At 33.3% G+C, this 18,395-nt stretch overlaps 1 protein-coding gene across 2 annotated transcripts in view; it reads right to left on the bottom strand.

The window, feature by feature from the left end:
- The window catches only part of Shoc2 (SHOC2 leucine rich repeat scaffold protein), a 94,415-nt gene that overhangs the window by 74,834 nt on the left and 1,186 nt on the right, over positions 1-18,395 (bottom strand). The window lies entirely within an intron of this gene.

Here is an 18,395-nt window from a genome sequence, read left to right as displayed (position 1 = left end):
AATTTAGGTATTAATTTATAGGAGCGCCAATCTCCAAAGCTGCGGCTTTTTTTCTGCCAGTATTTGGCAATCTAAATTGTATTCTTAAATTAATCTAAAGTTGAGATTTAGGGGGCAAGTGTGGCAGAAAAATAAGGGAACATGCAATTTAGATTTTAGGCTAGAAAGGAGAAAAAAAGTCAACTTAATAAATTATTAATTTCTAAGACAACTGACAGAACAGGAAAGATCAAGAAACTAGTTTACTAGAGTAAATTAGTCGAGTAGTTTATTTAGGAGTCCAATGTTCTTCCAGAAATATATACATCCAGAAATTTATACCCACAACACTAACACAGGCCAGTTAAAAAAAACTTAAAATCAAGCTGGGCACAGTGGTGCATGCCTATAATCCCAGCAGCTCCAGAGGCTGAGACAGGAGGATCAACACCAGCCTCAGCAAAAGCAAAGCGCTAAGCAACTCATTGAGAACCCATCTCTAAATAAAATACAAAACAGGGTTGGAGATGTGGCTCAGTAGTCGAGTGCCCCTGAGCTCAATTGCTGATACCCCCACACACACAAAAATCATATCATGATGAAATGTCACTATACAACTAACAGAGCACATACAGAGGGGAAAAAAATAGTAATAATACCAAATGCTAATACAACATTATCTCATACATTGCTGGTGGGAAGGCAAAATAGGGGTATAGTCAGTATACAAAATAGCAGTTACTATACTTATAAAACTGAACATATCCTTACTATACAACCTAGCAACTGTACTACTCCTTGGCATTCATCACCAAGAAATGAACACATATTCTTGCAAAAATCTGTATTCCACTATTCAAAATAGTTTAATTCATAATGATACAGAGTGGAAACAACCCAAATGTCCTCCAGTGAATACATAGTTAAACAAGCCTTAATACAGCTACACAAAGAAACATAAGTCAGCAATAAAAAAGAATGAACTATTGATACATATAAGAAACTTGATCTCAGGGACCTTGAGCTTAGTGGAAAAGTCAATCTCAAAAGGTTACATACTTTATAATTCCTAAATAACTTCTTTGAAACAACAAAACAGTAGAGATGGAGAAGACAGAAGTGGTTGCTAGGGGATGGGGTCAAGGTAGGGTAGGGAGAGTTGACTTATTGGTGATAGAACCAGAATGTATCTTGACTTTGAGAGTTGTTTAATGAATCTATATATGGGGTAAAAATACACAGAACTATACACATACTCAATGAATACATAAAAAAGTGGGGACAGAAGTGAATAACTTAAGTTATTAAGTTAATAACTTAAGCTAGTTAACTGTCATACCACTGTCAATTTTCTAGTTTTGATATAGATATTATACTATTGTATTAGATGACAACATTGTGAGAAGCTGGGTAAAGTATTATTTTTTGCAGCTTCCTGAGTCTATCACTATTTATAAGTTAAAAAAAAAAAGACTGTCAGTGATTTAATCAATCACACTATGAAGTATTCATAAGGATCCCTAAATTACAGGGTTTGGAGTATCCTGGTTTGGTGAATACATCAAGGTGGTAAGAAGGTGGATGCACTGAGAGGGGATATGTGATATCTACATCTCATTCCCCACACTCTACCCCACACATCTATTTCATGACTGTTCCTGAGTTGTATACTTTATAATAAACCAGAAATTGAACTGCCTTCCTGAGTACTGTGAACTGTTCATCATTCACTGAACTTGAGAAAGGTGTTTAAAGTACAGATGATACAGACTTGTGATTGTTGTCTAAAGTAGGGGCAGGCGAGCTGGGGTTGTTGGCTCAGCAGTAGAGTGCTCGCCTAGCACGTGCAAGGCCCTGGGTTCAATCCTCAGCACCACATAAAAATAAAGGTATTTTGTCCAACTACAACTAAAAAATAAATATTTTTTAAAAATAAAAATTAAAAAAAAATAAAGTGGGGCACTCTTTTGGCACCAAGTTCTTTAACTTCTGGAACAGAAATGAACTACAGGTGGTGTCAAAATGAATTATAAGACACCCATTTGGTGTCCAGAAAATAAAAATATTAGTTGGTGGGGGCAAAAAAACTCCCAAACATTAGGTGCCTGATTGTTGAGTGAAAACAGTTTACATCTAAAATTTAGAAGCACATAAGGAATTGAGAAATATCAAATTTAGGGTGTTAGTTTCTCAGCTATGTTTAAAGGTAAAGACAGGGTAAGGTAGTATGCTAATTCAACGTTTGTTAAGTTGCTTCCATAAATTCAGTCCAAAGTTATGTTTCCCTTTTGAAGCAAATGCTCAAACTGAGTTCCTCCCCAGACTGTCTTGAAAGATTTAGAAAGACATCTTCATTAGTAATATACATTTTATATTGTATTTCTATATTATATATTATTACTATTTGATTTAGAAATTTCAAGACTAAAAATATGGCATAAAAATACTGAAGACATATACAAGAAGAAACTCAATGAAGTAATAATGATAGGAAAAGAAGAGGCGGGGCACAAACCAAATGTTTGACAACAGGGTACTGAATAAATTATGCTTCATCTGTTTTATATAATATTATGTAGCCATCAAAAGGGTCAAGGATATGACTCAGTGATAGTCCTCACCTAGTATGTCTAAGGCCCTGGGTTCAATCCCCAGCACTTCAGGGGGAAAAAAAAAAATAGACTGTTGTTACTATATGTGCTGATCTTGGACCTAAGGAGAAAGTTAAAAAAAAATAGGCCACAGAACAAAAATATTCAGAGCAATAAATTTATATGTACTTTAACTGTGAACTCAGCAAAAAAGAGAAAGAAATAATTTAAATAGCACTATTTTGCCTTTCCACTCAATCTAAAGTAAGAATATGTGAATTATTTTTCAGGATACCAACTCATTTTCAAATTACTCAAGAGGCCAGGTTGAGTGGGTGGTAATAGTTTCCTAAATTATTCATGGGAAAATTTGAGTTGAAGGCAACAGAAAAACATTAAATAACCAATAACTGATAAAAATCACAGGAAACAAAAGTAACAAGAAATAGTAAGAATTGGTAAATTGGAATGTTCATAATTTGCTGTAGTACCTAAGCAACATCTAAATAATCTACTAACCATCTCTCTATAAAATACAACTATATAAATTATCATATTTACATATACTATATATGCATAATCGTATGTAATATCTTGCAAAGTCACATGTAATATACTTTATGAGCATTTACAGAATTTTGAAGGGGCTATTCACAGACTGTTGTTACTATATGTGCTGATCTTGGGACCTAACTTCCAAAAATGCATCTTCTTCATAATATGATTTGGGTTTTTTTAATAAAAATAAAAAGTATAAATTTATGTGAGAGTTACACATCTGTGTAAGAGCAGAGAAGACATAAAAAAATATACACCATAATTAACTATTTAATCTCTCCCAGGAAAAGACATGGGAGTTGGGATGATGAGAGAGAGGAGGAGGACACGGCAGGGCATAAAGTGGAATAAGGTAAAGAAATTTGAGGCCAAATTCTAAAAGTAAATAGATACTAAGTTAAAAGGGTCTGTACACTGCCACAGATTCTTCATCTAAGATTTTATGAGTACTATATCAAGAACACCAATGAAACAGAAATCTTGATAATCTTCAATTTGCAAGGAATGATGTATCTCTAAATAACAATCACCAAACAAAGAAGCCTGTACTTTGTCTGCCTGGCCTAGAAGGAAGTTTATGTCCACATGTGTCTCAGTCTGCCAGAACTCAGGAAAGACAAACCTGTTTTACAGCATTCAATTAAACTCTTTCCCAAAAAAGCAGATCTCCACTCCAGGTTTTTACCACCATCCCCCACCCCGCCCTGTCCTAATAGTATAAAATTTGCTAGATCAGTTCAGGGGAGTTTACCAACTACTTTCACAAAATTACATTTGATTTCCAAAACAGTTCTTAAGGAGTAAGCACCCCGGGTAGCAGTATTCCCATTTAACAGATAACCAAGATTTAGGGAAATTATTTGTCAAATAGTAAGATATGAATCTGACAATAGTAGTTGCAGCAGCAAAAAATAATCTTTGAGCAAGTGCTATATGCCAAGACTGTGCTAAATGCTTTTAGCAGTCAGTTCATTAAGTTATTGAAATAATTCTGAGACAGATTAAGGCCCATTTATAGATAAGGAAACATTGGCTTAAAGAAATTAAATATGACAAAGTCATGAGACTATCATCTGCAATGATATATGCCTCTTCTATTTCAGAATACAATAAAAAATATAATCATGTAAATAAGCTAAATTGGACACATGAACCAAGAAAAATGTTTGACGGAAAAAGGGTTGCAAAGGTTGGATGGTTTTCTATGGTTTAGGGAAACAGATTAGCCAACAGAATACAGAAAACTCAAAATATCTATTTTTTAAAAATTACTTCCCCCCCCCCCCCAACTCAGTCCTGATCCTACAGATCACACTGGTAGTTTACTGATTGTTCTGGCACTTAAAAATGTGTTTCAAAAATACACTTATATCAAATGCATAATTCATATAAAGTCCAATTACTTTCTACTAAGTGGTATCTTTCTGAGTACGCATGCTAAAAAAAGAAGTTTTATAAATTTAAATCCAAAACCATATCAGCTCTAGTCATTTAAGTGCACTTGTCTAATAATAGTAGACTATATAGATAAATCTTTTCATAACTGACCACTAGGAAGTGATGATGCAGCTCAATTCAGAAAAGAATTGAACTCATCTATCCTTGGCCCATTCACCTGTTCTTAAGACCTAGCCCTGATTATTATTAGTAGTAAAACTGGTGAGGATACATGCTTATTTTAAAATTATTCTCTCTTACTGGGGGGGGGGGGGGCGCAGAGGGTGCACAGACAAAAGGTGGAGGAGAGAGAGAAAGAAGAGAAAATATAATTTAGATAAATGAGGAGGAACTGGATGTCTAGCAGCTTACATAGGTTCTTATTAAATTTGACTCACCTCATACTCAACACCAAAGTGATTCAATCCTTTCCCTCAATTCTCCCATTTAATGGAGATATCGTTTAGCTAATTTTCATTTAAAAAGAAATGTGCTTAAAAGTGAAATACAAAAAAGAAAATGCAGTAAAGAGGGAAGAAGTGAAAGATCTAGAACTGTAGGGTTTTGGTTCTAAATCCCTTGATAAATTGCAATGCGATGTGAGCAAAAACTATTTCTAGGCCTCAATTTTTTCTTTTTTAACATGAAAAATAAGTCTAGCAGTTTTTTAACATAAAAAATAAGTCTAGCGGGTACATGATATGACTTCATAGGCACCTTAAAGCACTAAAATTAAGTCCTAATACTACTAAGTCTTAATAGAAAGTCGCTCCAAAGATGAAAATTTTAATATATACTGGGCAATGAAGAATTACATTCGGTGTGGAAGATCAATTCTAATAAAATTCTTAGGATTATAGAAAAAGAAACCTTGGAAAATAGAAGACACTAGCATTATTAAATATTCTGAGTTTATTTACATACTAGGACATTTTCATATTTAAAAGCACATTAGTCCCCAAGCCTTGGGAAATCATAATGTCATGTAAACACATATTTTGGAATATCCTAATGATATGTTAATCTGAAAATATTCTCTAATACATTCTCAGAATTTCCCAAACTGTATTTCCATAACATCTAGTTCCAATGGTCAAAGAGATCTGGAGTATGTTTCCAAACATAACTATACGCTGCCTTTACAGAAGAAATTATTTGTGCTCTTTATATTCTTCACAGGGGGCATTACATTAAACAAGATTTCTCGAATTTATTTCAATAAAAAAAAAATTTTCTGAGGAATATCTATTATCTCTCATAATGTTTTAAGCATTCACAGAAATTTAGTAGCAAACATGGGTCATCTACCAAACAAATTAGAACATTGATAGATTTTTTTCAAAACCATTAAAAATTTGAAATTTTTAAAAGCATGAATTTATCAATAACAGGGGTGACAAAGACTTAAAATTAAAATCTCCAATAATATAGCAAGCATTAAAATATTCTATGAGTTTGTCAGATGTACTTTTATATTTGGAACTACAAAAGTAATATTGTCAGTCGCGTAGAAGAAATGAGGGGGGGAAAAATACCAATCTCTCAATTGCCACCTGTACTCTTGCTAATGCAGAAAAGATAGGTAAAATGGAACCAAACCAAATGAATACATTCAAATCAGAGAACAGAAAATTTTTAAGCATTTCTTTTAATAGAGTCATTAAGTGAGAAAAATAAATTGACATTTTCCTTCAAAAACAAAATGCCACTCAGAATACCAAATTATTGCATAACTACTGTTATTATATAAGGTCGTAAAGTAAAACTATCGTACTGGCAGAATCTAGAACGTCAAAGTTCAATTTTCAGATCCAGTAGGAAAAGGAATCAACATTAAAACATACTAAAGAATTAATAAGTAGTCCAAAAATAGTGCCCAACCAGCGGCAATAGTCTCTAGTATCATTCTTAATGTTTTTTTTAATACACAGGGCTTCATAAACACAAAGTGATACAATCAAACTAAAATGATAAAATGTGACTTTAACTTAAAAATTTCTGATCTATTAGCTGGGATGTAGCTCAGTGCAAGTACTTCCCCAGCAAGCATGGAGGGGGAGGGGGAATCTAATACACCCTCTGTAAATAAACAGGTTTTGGCTTTCAGAAAACTACACTGGCACGTAAGATAATTTTACTGTAAAGAATAAAATATGTGCTTAACAAAAGCAGACCAACAGTTCTTAAGATTTCTAGTTTGAAAAATGGCAGAGGAAAGATGGCCTCCTTTTCCTCTTGAAAATTCTCAAAACTGGGAGAGAAGAATGAGAAACAGAAATACGAACATCATCTTCAAATAACCAGGAAACCTCCCTAATCACATTATATAAGAAGAGTTGCCAAACGCAATAAAGATAATAAAAGAGGAATGCTAAGAAAATCTCAAGCCAGAGGGATAGATGCAAGCCTCAAATCTAAAAACTATCAATATCAGTTCGCTAAAGTACATGACACAGCCAGAACAACAAACCCAACAATCCCTGTGGCTTGGATCATCTGAAGCTTTCACAGACCTCATTTGGCACTGCTCAGAGAAGAGTCAGAACTGAACAAAGAAGTCATAGTTTGAAAGGACATACCTTTTCCTAAGAAAAATAAGTACAAACTATACCTTTTCCTAAGAAAAATAAGTACAAACTAATCAGGATAAATAGTAAAATCACTATACTTCAAAGATTTAAAAAGAGAATCCTTTGATAATCTAGGCAAGAGCATTGCTACATAAAAAAGCAGAGGGAGAGAGTTATCAATGTTTACAAAAAAAAAAAAAATCCCGTAGAAAGTTATACTCTGCATATGTATGTCAAAATACATTCTACTGTAATGTATAACTAAAAAGAATTTTAAAAATTTTAAAAAGGAAAAAAAATCAGTAGAGGAATACTTATAGAGTCCTCTGGGGGGGGAAAAACGTATACCTCAAAATTTATGCCTAGTTTAACTGAATAGTTCAGTATAAAAACACCATCAAACATTTTTGAATATGCAAAAACTCAGAATGTTGTTCCTATAAACTGATTTTAGGGAAATACTAGATGATGAAGTTCAACCATACAACAAATAAGAAAAGCTATGACAAAAAAAAAAAAAAAAAAAGGACAAGTTTTAAGCATAATCCATTTAACTACTGGTCTAAGATTATTTAAGATATGGTTATGGCTGAAGAATAAAATACAAATGTTACAATCCCTGACAATGTTGTATAACCAAGAAAAATTGAGGGAATAAATGGACTGAGTATGTGACATCTTCATATTGTACTGCTTTACACCATCCACTAAAAGATGAACTAATTATAACACCATAATATAGATGCACTAACTCACCCACTAAAAGAAAAAGCCTCAAGTCAAAAAACAAAACTATATAAATACAAGACTCCTGTACTCCAAAATTTGAAAGGAAGAAAAACATGTAGAGATACTCTATATAGTCAAAATGATGCAGGCATTACATAGGCACAAGGATTCTGATACTGGCATATTTTGGACCAACAATACATGGAAACACCTCTGCATCCACCAACAAGGACCTAGTTAGATGAAAAATTAGTGTTTTTTAATTAGTTCTTAGATAGAACTCTATGTAGTTATTTAAAAGAATGGGGCAATAACTATGTATTGGTATGAAACAACTGCATAAGAACTAGTTTTCCCTTATTCATATTTTTGCTTTTCATGAGTATTTGCAATTAACCACAATCCTAACAAATCAAAAAAAAATTCTATAACAATGCGTAAGTTTTAAACTGTGCACCCCCCTGAACTGTATGATGAAATCTCACACACTGTTTCATCCCACCTGGAATCCAACATATCTACACTATACCTGCTACTGAAATTAGCTCTGTTATCACTGTAATACCATTCTATTATTAGATAGTGTAAATTTCTTACTGTGCCCAATTTGTAAATTAAACTTTATCATAGGTATGTAAAGAAAAAAGTTTAGATACACAGTTATTACCCACGATTTCAGGCATCCACTGAGGGTCTTGGAACATGCCCATACAGGTAAAGGAAAACTACTGTATATCAGCAAACAGGCTAATAGTGAGGATTCTACCCAGTCTGCTGGAGTTCAGCTCCATAACCAACATGCTACTTAAAGTTTCTACGCCTTGGTTTCTTATTCTGTGACAAAAGAATATTACCTATTTCTCAAGATTGTAATGAAGATTAATAATCAATATCAAAATGCTTATTAAACATATCTTAGAACAGAAAAAGTACTATATGATAAATATTAGTTAAATGAGAAAAACTGAGCTCTAAAAAGCACAGTATGCTACCATGTATGAAAAAAATGTGTATGTACAAATTAAATACACACCAAACACACACACACACACACACAAAGCATAGATAAAACTTGTAGTGGTGTCCCAGAAACAAAAACTAAACAGAAGGTGTTTCAAAATTATCTGCTGACTGTTGTACCAGAAACATGCACTGACCAAAAATTAGTATTTAAACCATCTTTAAAAATCTTAAGGAGCATGGCACATGCCTGTAATTCCAGCTACTCAGGAGGCTGAGGCAGGAGAATTGCACCCAAAGAATACACAAAGATGAAGGGAAGCCACTTTTCCCTCCTCTACAATTATCTATGTAATTGTTACCCATGTACCTAACAGTTGATAGTGTAAAGCAAGAGAAATAAAACGTGGCTGCTATTTTAAACACTAAGATGACTACAATAAAGAATTTCCAACTTAAAAATGATTTTTAGTACTTGTAAATTACAAACAAGTTAACTGCATTTAATGCTTCATTTTTTAATGTGTAAACCCAAACATTACTAGGTCTGATTATATAAATTTTTTCCATTACTTTTTCTATATAAACTATCAGAAGTCTTCTGAAGACTTCTAGGCTTACTAATTATTTTATTTATCTACTATCTTGACAGTTTAGTTTTAATATAACTTATATAATGTATTTTGGGTTTTCAAACTAACTTTTGGGTAGTGTTTAAGCACTCCAAAGCAAGACTGCTCCTCATCCAAGATCAAAGAAACATTAGGGAGCACTGAACATTGGTTCAACTTAAACAGTTAACCAGAAATTTCTACAATCAGAAGCTACTCCACATATTGAAAGGCAGTAGACATCTTTATATTCTAACACAACAAATACAATCCTATAATTCCCATCTGCTATGAACTATCAGCTATCTTTTATATGTAATGTTACTATGGCTTATGTTGCACTTATTAACAAAATGGTATTTGAAATAGGGCCTTTGAGAAGTGATGAGTGTGGGGTCTTCATGGGATTAGTGCCCTTATAAGAAACCAGAGAGCTTTTTCTTCCAAGTAAGGCTACAATAGGAAAATAGCCATTTTGCAAGTGAGCTCTTACAAAAAAGGGAACTGGCTGACTCCTTGATTGTGGACTTTCTAACCTCTATAACTGAGAAATGTACTTTTTGTTTAAGCTGTACATCCATAGTATTTTGTTATAGTAGGCCAAGCAGACCAAGACAAATTCCAAAATATAATTCTCACAAAGAAGCTTGATGTAAAAAATTCCCATACTATACATATGAAAATCATTTAGTAATCTGCTAGGATCAAGTGATTTATTATTTAACTCATACCAGATATCTTCCTTCTGTCTCTGCAACATTTATTTAACATTAGAGATTTTTAGTTACTCTTGGAAGCAACTCACATATTATCAATCTGCATAGTTATACAAACAGGATAATGGTTACAGTAGTGCTAATTAAAATTTTAAATTTTTATCACATGACTAACATTTATGAATGATCAATTTTCAAAGAATTTAAGTATAGTAAAATATAATAAAACTTCAATTATATTAAGCAATTTCAACTTTCTTTAATAAAACAAGAATCAAGATCTTCCCATGAGGGCTGGGGTTGTGGCTCAGTGGTAGACCGCTCGCCTAGCATGGGTGAAGCACTGGGTTCGATCCTCAGCACCACATAAAGATATATAAAGGTATTATGTCCATCTACAACTAAAAAAATATTTTAAAAAAATCTTCCTATGATTGCTGAATTAATTATCATAATAAAATATACATATATACATAAAAAATGCCAAGTATAACTAAGCTTCAAGTGATAAAAGGCCATACAAGTATTTCATAATTTTGTATGCAGATAATTAGTCATACATTAAAGCATTATTCATAGCACTAAAACTCTAGAAGAATTTTACAGCTGACTTTTAAAGCAAATTTACTAAGTCCTTTTTTCCTATTACAAAAACCTTTAAACTAAAACGTTACCTCTAATGGTTCTGTGCAGTTAGTGCAGACTAAAATTAATCCTGTTTAAAATTAACAAGCTGGTAAAGTATGTTTTATCAAATCCTTTACAACCATATTTTCCTGAACAACAATAAGTCAGTGGACTTCATTTTTAATAGTTCCTAAATAATTTTAGCATTAGTTTTCATAGAGTAACATTATACTGCAATGTATGGTCTGCACAATACTCTAAGAGAAATATTTAAATAAAGATTATTTTCACTAAGCCAGATGTGGTGGCACACGCCTGGAGTTCAAAGACAGCCTCAGCAGTTGGAGCCGCTAAGCAACTCAGTTCTGTCTCTAAATAAAATACAAAATAGGGCTGGAGATGTAGCTCAGTGGTTGAGTGACCTTGAGTTCCATGCTAGTACCCACCGCCACCTCCCAATTATTTTCACTAAAATTTTTAAATATTGTACACAAATATCAGAGAAATGTTTGTAACAGAATTATTAAACTTTCTTAGCAAAATTTTTCAAAGTTGTGTTTTTAAAATAGGGACTCCACATTTTTAAAAAATTGTTCTAAGCCCCCAAAACAATTCTTTTCATGCCTTACATGCCACCACAACATATGCCACCTGACTTATGTCAGACATTCACTGACCAGCATTTTATATCTATTCATCTTTAGATCCTTAGTGCCCACCACAAGATGTGACAATGTTTCACATTTCCTTGGGCTTCAACACATTTTGTTCTTGACACAAATACTCCTGTTCTGTATATATTACTATAAACTATTATGTAACAGTAGGTGGGGAAATTTTTAAAAATACTGCAGCACTACCAGCCATTTAGTATGTTGAATTCCCACAGTTGCTTAGTGGGTGTTCTGAAACGAGGCCATATTTCTAGTATTAAGATTTTCAAATCACTACGTCCAAGTACAGAAATAAATGTCTTCAGGATTAAATCATAAAACCTTACTATTTTAAGCTGCCTAATATATAAGCATCTCATTTCTATGAATTTAGGACTATAATTAACACATGGTAAATAAACCAATTTTTGTTTTTAGCAACAAAATAACTAGTTCTTCTACCTATCCTTAAATAGTCACAGAACTCAGGAGAGCACAATATTAAGATAAAGTGCTATGTGGCTGGACCAGAAGTAAAGACATTCAGTGAAATTTTTAATTGTAATCCCAGAAACATATAAACCAAAGCTGAATTAAACAATCCACTTTAGGTCATCCAATTTCTTAGACACCACATAATTTTAACAAATAAGTAATTATACACTGCAACCTTATTTTCTCAGCTTAGGTGACCAGGAAATGCCAATGGAATAAAGCTTACTTTTTATAACAAAATAAAAGCTGCAGCAATAATTATACTATTTTTTCACATCATTGTAACAGGTTTTCATACAACACTGAGAGAAATATGTTCAGCGACTCAATTTTACATGTTTCATAGCCAAGTAAACAAACATAATTAAGTGTAAAACTCTACCTCTACAAATTGTCAGGTAGTAATATTAAACTGTACTAATTTAGTTTCTTCAGATAATTGTTTCAATTTATTTTGTTCAATAAATACTGGTGCCTACTATGTTTCACCTCATTAAGTAAATCTTTCCAATTTAAAAATAAAAAAGCCTTTAACACATTAAAAGTGTTTAGCTGGGTGTAGTGGTGCATGCCTATGGAATCCCAGCTACTAGAGACTGAGGCAGAAGGATCCCAACTTGACACAATTTAGCAAGACCCCTTCTCAAAAAAAAAAAAAAAAAAAAAAAAAAAAAATCCTTACAAAAGTCTAAAGATGGGGCTCAATGGCAGTACACTTGGATATCATGTGCAAGATCTTGGGTCTCAATATGAATACCAAAAGAAAAAAAAGTTTCAAATTGCATCATTTGGATAGAAACCTTTCAGAAATACATGTTCTTTTGTCATCTAACAAATGTACCAATTAACCTGTTCTTCACAACATTAAGTTCCTGTAAACTATTCTTTGGAAAAAAAAAAAAAAAGTCTTGCAACTGTTTTTTAAATGTTTTCCTGTTGCTCTTATTTTCAACTCTCTCTATGGCCTCTTAAGAGTAATTCCAGTCCTTCCAACATTTGTTTACCAAGCTTTAAAAAAAAGTATACATTAAGTTAAAAAAAAAAAAAAAAAAAAAAGGCAGAATTAAAGCCTGAGGGTCTCTAGGAAATATATATTTAAGGTAAGAAACATGATGGTATTTTTGGACTTTTTAGTGACATGTTGAGTTTGGTGCTCTAGATTATTAAAACTATTTTCTATTAAGAGCCTATAAGGTCTAAATATTGTATATAGTAATAAAAACAGGAATCCTTAATGCTCAACATGAAGCTTACAGCTCAACAAAACAAACTTAAAACACACCATGACAAAAATGTTGAGTGTTATAAAAGAGGAAAGGTGCTATTCGACCCTTAAACAGAACCTTTCAGCCTGGTGACACAAGCCTATAATCTCAGCAACTTGGGAGGCTGGAGGATCCCCAGTTCAAGGACAGCCTAAGCAACTTAGCAAGACCCTGTTTCAAAATAAATTGCAAAATATAAAAAAGGGATGAATATGTAGCTCAGTGGTAGTACCCCTGATCCCCAGTACCAAAAGAAAAAAAAAAAAAAAAACAGAAAACAAAAACACCACACATACCACACAGGAGAACTTAACTAGGGATTTAGAGGTCTCCCTAATGATGTGATTCAGTACTAAGGCCTGAAGAGTGTTTAAAGTTTGATCAGGAAAAGGTACACGGGACAATATCCAAGTAGAATCTTTATTTATCTCAATGTTATTAGAAAACTGAAGTATTTTGGTAAATGCTAAGGTGTGAAAAAATTTAAATTTTCAAAATTCTATTAATAAAAAATAACCAGAAGGAAGATCAAAATTAAGCAAAAAAGCAATAGGAGAGAATATTTTTAAATGGAAAACTAAGGGAAGATGATATTTTGGGGGATATCTAAATGGGCCTCACCATGGCCCTGAAGATAAATCATACTGTGGTAATAATTACTCCATACTCTAGTTCAAAGACTATACAAAGCCTTTTACCAGGATATAATTGCTGATCATATAGGATGACTAAACTAAAGAATGAGTGGTGGGCTGGGGTTGTGGCTCAGTTGTAGAGTGCTTGCCTAGCACAGATGCGGCACTGGGTTCGATCCCCAACACCACATAAAAAAAACTAAAGAAACAAAAGTATTATGTCCATCTACAACTAAAAATATTTTTTAAAAAAAGAAGAATGAGTGGCACTATCAAGTAAAGAAATTTATTTACTCAGAATATTTTAAAAATATTTCCATAATAAAAATTTGCCACAAGATCTAAGGAAGTTCATAATATCACTCTCAATGTGTTGCATTAAAAAAAAAAAAAAAAAAAAAACTTCATTACCCAAGTGGGAATTATCATACATTACCAGGGCTCATTATGTTCTTGGATTTAATTAAAATATTGATGAAAAATTCACTTAGGTGAAAGATCTAAATAATTTTAAAGAGCCCCTCATTAATAATACAGATTCACAGTTCAAGGTCCAAAAATTAAATTACGAAGAAAGCAATAACTATTAAAAACATTAAAAATATAAAGCTCCTGGGATACAGTTATTCCCCTGTAATTTTCCAAATGGACCTTAACATTTTTCTGTCCTTCATCTGTCATATTTACTCTCAAGAGTTGGTTCAGGGCTTATCCTCCAGTAAGCATTGTCAGTTATACATGCAGTCTGAATCTTTACACACCTGAGTTTGCCAATATACACTGCTGTTAAAGCACTTGCCCACCGTGTAACAAATAATTACTAACTTCCCCAGTTCATGCAACAAACTCTGAACTTACTGAAAGTAGGAAATATGATACATTTATCTCTGCATCCTCCAAGGATGAAACACACATGGCAATCAATGGAAGTTGTATGACATGAGTGAATATGAAACTGTAGTTGTTAAAAAAAAAAAAATGTAATGGGGCTGGGGTTGTAGCTCAGCAGTAGAGTGCTCGCCTCACATGTGCAAGACCCTGTGTTGGATCTTCAGCATCACATAAAAAAAAAATGAATAAAATAAAGGTATTGTGTCCAACTAAAAAATAAATATTTTTTAAAAATGGAATGGAATTAAAAAGTTAAAGACTAAAAATGTAAGACGAAGGAAATCTTGGAAGCAGGAAGAAGTGTTGTACAACACAAAACTGAAAACAGAAAGCCCAAATCTAACTGCTGAAATTATCTCCAAGTTCTAGAAATCCTGAAATCAATTGTCAGAACAAGCTATTTTCATGTTACCTCCAAGACATTAGAAAAAGAATTTATCTTTATCAGCTGTGAAATTACTTAATTTTAAATCACAGGACTTTTATCTAGTAATGGAGAGCAGAAAGAATGCCAAAGTAACTTATAAAAAGTCTTTCAGATTCATTTCACATAGGGACAAACTACTCCCTGTTTTAAGGTCTCCTGTAATGTTTTAGCTAAAGCAGTATGTTCATTCTTTCTTGTAAAAGAATCCTTACCTTTCACAGAATCCACTACTTTATGCAATCAGTTATCTCTCTAGAGAAGTTATAATGAGACATAAAGTTTGAAATCTAGTTAGTTTTCTTTTAAATCTTGATAATGGGAACTGTATACTTTCTCAAGAAGTACCTGTTATCAACATCACAAAAGTTTACAGACTATTTTTTTATATGCTTGAACTTTGTTGAATTAAAGATGTTATGCTAAAAACTTGGGAATCAGGAAGAAATGTTCAATTACACACTATTTTACTTTAAAATAATGCAGTTATATATTTTAGAATGTAAGTTTTTCAGATATATGCATTTCCCTTCAACCTGTACTGATGAGCAAGAACATTTCACAACATTCCATAATATATCCAGTTCAAGCATACCACAGGTTATTTGTAACCATGAAATTTTTCAGGATTTTAAAAGTCAAGTTTAGACAGGGAAGTAGGAATATACAAAAAATTTAACTACTATATTAAAAAGAGAAAAAAGATTCACAGGGCACAACTTTGATATATTGTAACATGTAAATGAAACAATCAGAAGACAAAACTAAGCACTTAAAATAGGGGATATAAGGATAGCAGACAGTGCATGAAATATAGTTAGGTCTAACAACAATGTCTACCAACTTAATATTTTTTTAGGACTCATTTCTTGAGTATCACATAAAAGTAATGTATCACTTTACTGCTAAATTACAGCCAATGTCTAATTCATCTACAACAAAATATTTTTCAATTTCTTACCAGTCTTATCAGGAAGTATCAAAGTATTTATTTTATATCTAAATTTCCTCTTAATTGATATTTTATAAACATCCCAAAATTCTTGCACCAAGTCCAAGCCATAAACCTCAGAGCTCACTGAAGGTTTTATCAGTTAACTTTTTGTCTGGTTAGTTACTTTTTTATTGTTTTGGGTGCTTCATCTTGTTGTGTTATAAACAAAGACTTTTTATGTTTTCATACTGATTTTTATGTTTTCTTGATGTTATAAACAAAGATTTTTATGTTTTCATACACTGCTGTTAAAGCACTTTAATATTTAATATTCACCCTCCAAAAATATGTATCTTGGTATCTACATATAGAGGGCATTTTTTTTGTCAGAAACAACAGGGTTTATAGTTAAGTCTCTTAAAAAAAAAAAAAGTTCTACATTTAATCTGTTTAATGAACTTCCAGAAACATTAAATTACATAATAATGCTAATCTAGCATATAAACAATCATGACCAAAATTTAACTACCTGTTGAACAAAACATTCCAATTTTATTCACCCTCCCCCCACAATCCATTTAGGTAAACTCAGGCAAAAAAAAAATATACCAATAACTATTCAGAAGCCATCTTTGGAAGTATTGGTAATTAAAAACCTAAAAAGTAATCCAGCTATTAATATCTTTTAAACATCACTGTTTAATCCATAACAATTTCTAACAAAAGAAGAATTTAGAAACTTGAAAATCATATTAACAAGGAGAGAGAACAAATGTCAACTGAGAAAATGTAATTTTTTTCAAAACAAAACAAGCACCTTAGGGAAATGTAGTACCCTTTACAGATAGGCCATGCCCATAACTTGAAACAGATTAAGAATGTGATTTTATGTTAGTTTAATGTTAGATTTAAGCCATTTGAAAGTTACAAATCTTAGACAAAAAACTTTATACATTTAGATAGACTACAGACAAAAATAATCATAACTATGAATAAATTTTACAGTATACTTTAAATCCAAGTAAGTATAAAAGTCTTTCATGTTCAGTCTAAGTTCCAAACGTTGAGAAGTCATTTATGTACCTCACTCCTAAAAACTATCATTGTCACATAGGAGGGAGGGGGGGGATTTACATTTGGAAAAAAAAAATCAAATTTTAAGTGTAAACTTACTGAATGTTACAAATCATAAATAGTTAAGTCTCTTCAAATATATAGTAACAAATAGTTATAAGTGCATGGAGAGGTAAAGGTGGAGATTAATACCCTAATGAACTGAGGCCTTTAAGAAATGAAAACTATTTGTCAGTGTTGATGACAGACCAAAAAAAAAAAGAAAAGAAAAGAAAAAAAAAAAAATCACTTGGTTACAGAAGTATACTCTGAGGGATTACTGTATCAGAAGCTGTTTTTCAGAATCCTAGAGTAGATAGCAGACTGCTCTAATGAAGAGTACAAAATTACACAGGTGTAAACTTAAGAGACTTGATAGTTATGCTGGAGACAATAGTCCACATCTACAACCTAATTTGGTTTCAGCATCCCTAGAGACTTTGAAAATATTTTGGGGGGTAGGTAGGTTGCAAAACGGTGCTTCCTCTTTTATTCACAACACCCCCATGATGATACACACTAACAGTCAAGAAAATCAAATCACCAACTGTAAGAGCTGAATCAAAAACACACAAAGCACCATCTTTCCAACTCCCGATTCATTCCACCTGTTTGTAAACCCATACTTCCACAATTAACAAAACCCTCTGATGATAAAGGAGCCAAATTAATGCTTTGGAGTCATTATTCTTTTACCTAAGCATGGGGGAGGGGCTGATACAAAACAATGGATACGGAGGGGCTGGGGGGGAAAATGATTTTGCCCTGAAGCCTCTGGCGTTAACAGCTAAGAACGGGGGCGGAGGCTGGGGGCTGGAGAGTTTGACTACTTTCCTCTCCCCCGAAATGCTATCACGGAGAGATTGCCATCAGGCACGTTTAACAAGGCGGTTTCGGAGGCTACCGCTCGCTTCACCTGGCAACACACCCAAACCCTATTCACCACTCTTCACCGAAGGGTCTTCAAGAGAGGAGAGCGCAAGAGTGCCTTGGGCTTTGGGGAGGGGGCGAGGAGAGACCCCCCCACCCCGTATCCCAACCACTACACCCAGGCCCCAGCCAGCCATTTACAAGACTCCAGACGCCCGCAGCCAGGGCCCGGTAGCCCAGGGAGCTCAGCGGAGCAGGACGGTCCGCTGGGCGCCCCCGGCCCGCGCCCTCGCGCCGTCTCGCCCTCGCCCTGGCGCTGTCCCGGCCGTCCTAGTCG

This window comes from Marmota monax, unplaced genomic scaffold (assembly GCF_021218885.2).
Source record: "Marmota monax isolate L192 unplaced genomic scaffold, Marmota_monax_Labrador192_F-V1.1 WCK01_AAM20220418_F8-fsc00004, whole genome shotgun sequence".
NCBI lineage: Eukaryota > Metazoa > Chordata > Mammalia > Rodentia > Sciuridae > Marmota > Marmota monax.
This window is presented reverse-complemented; position numbering and strand designations above follow the sequence as displayed.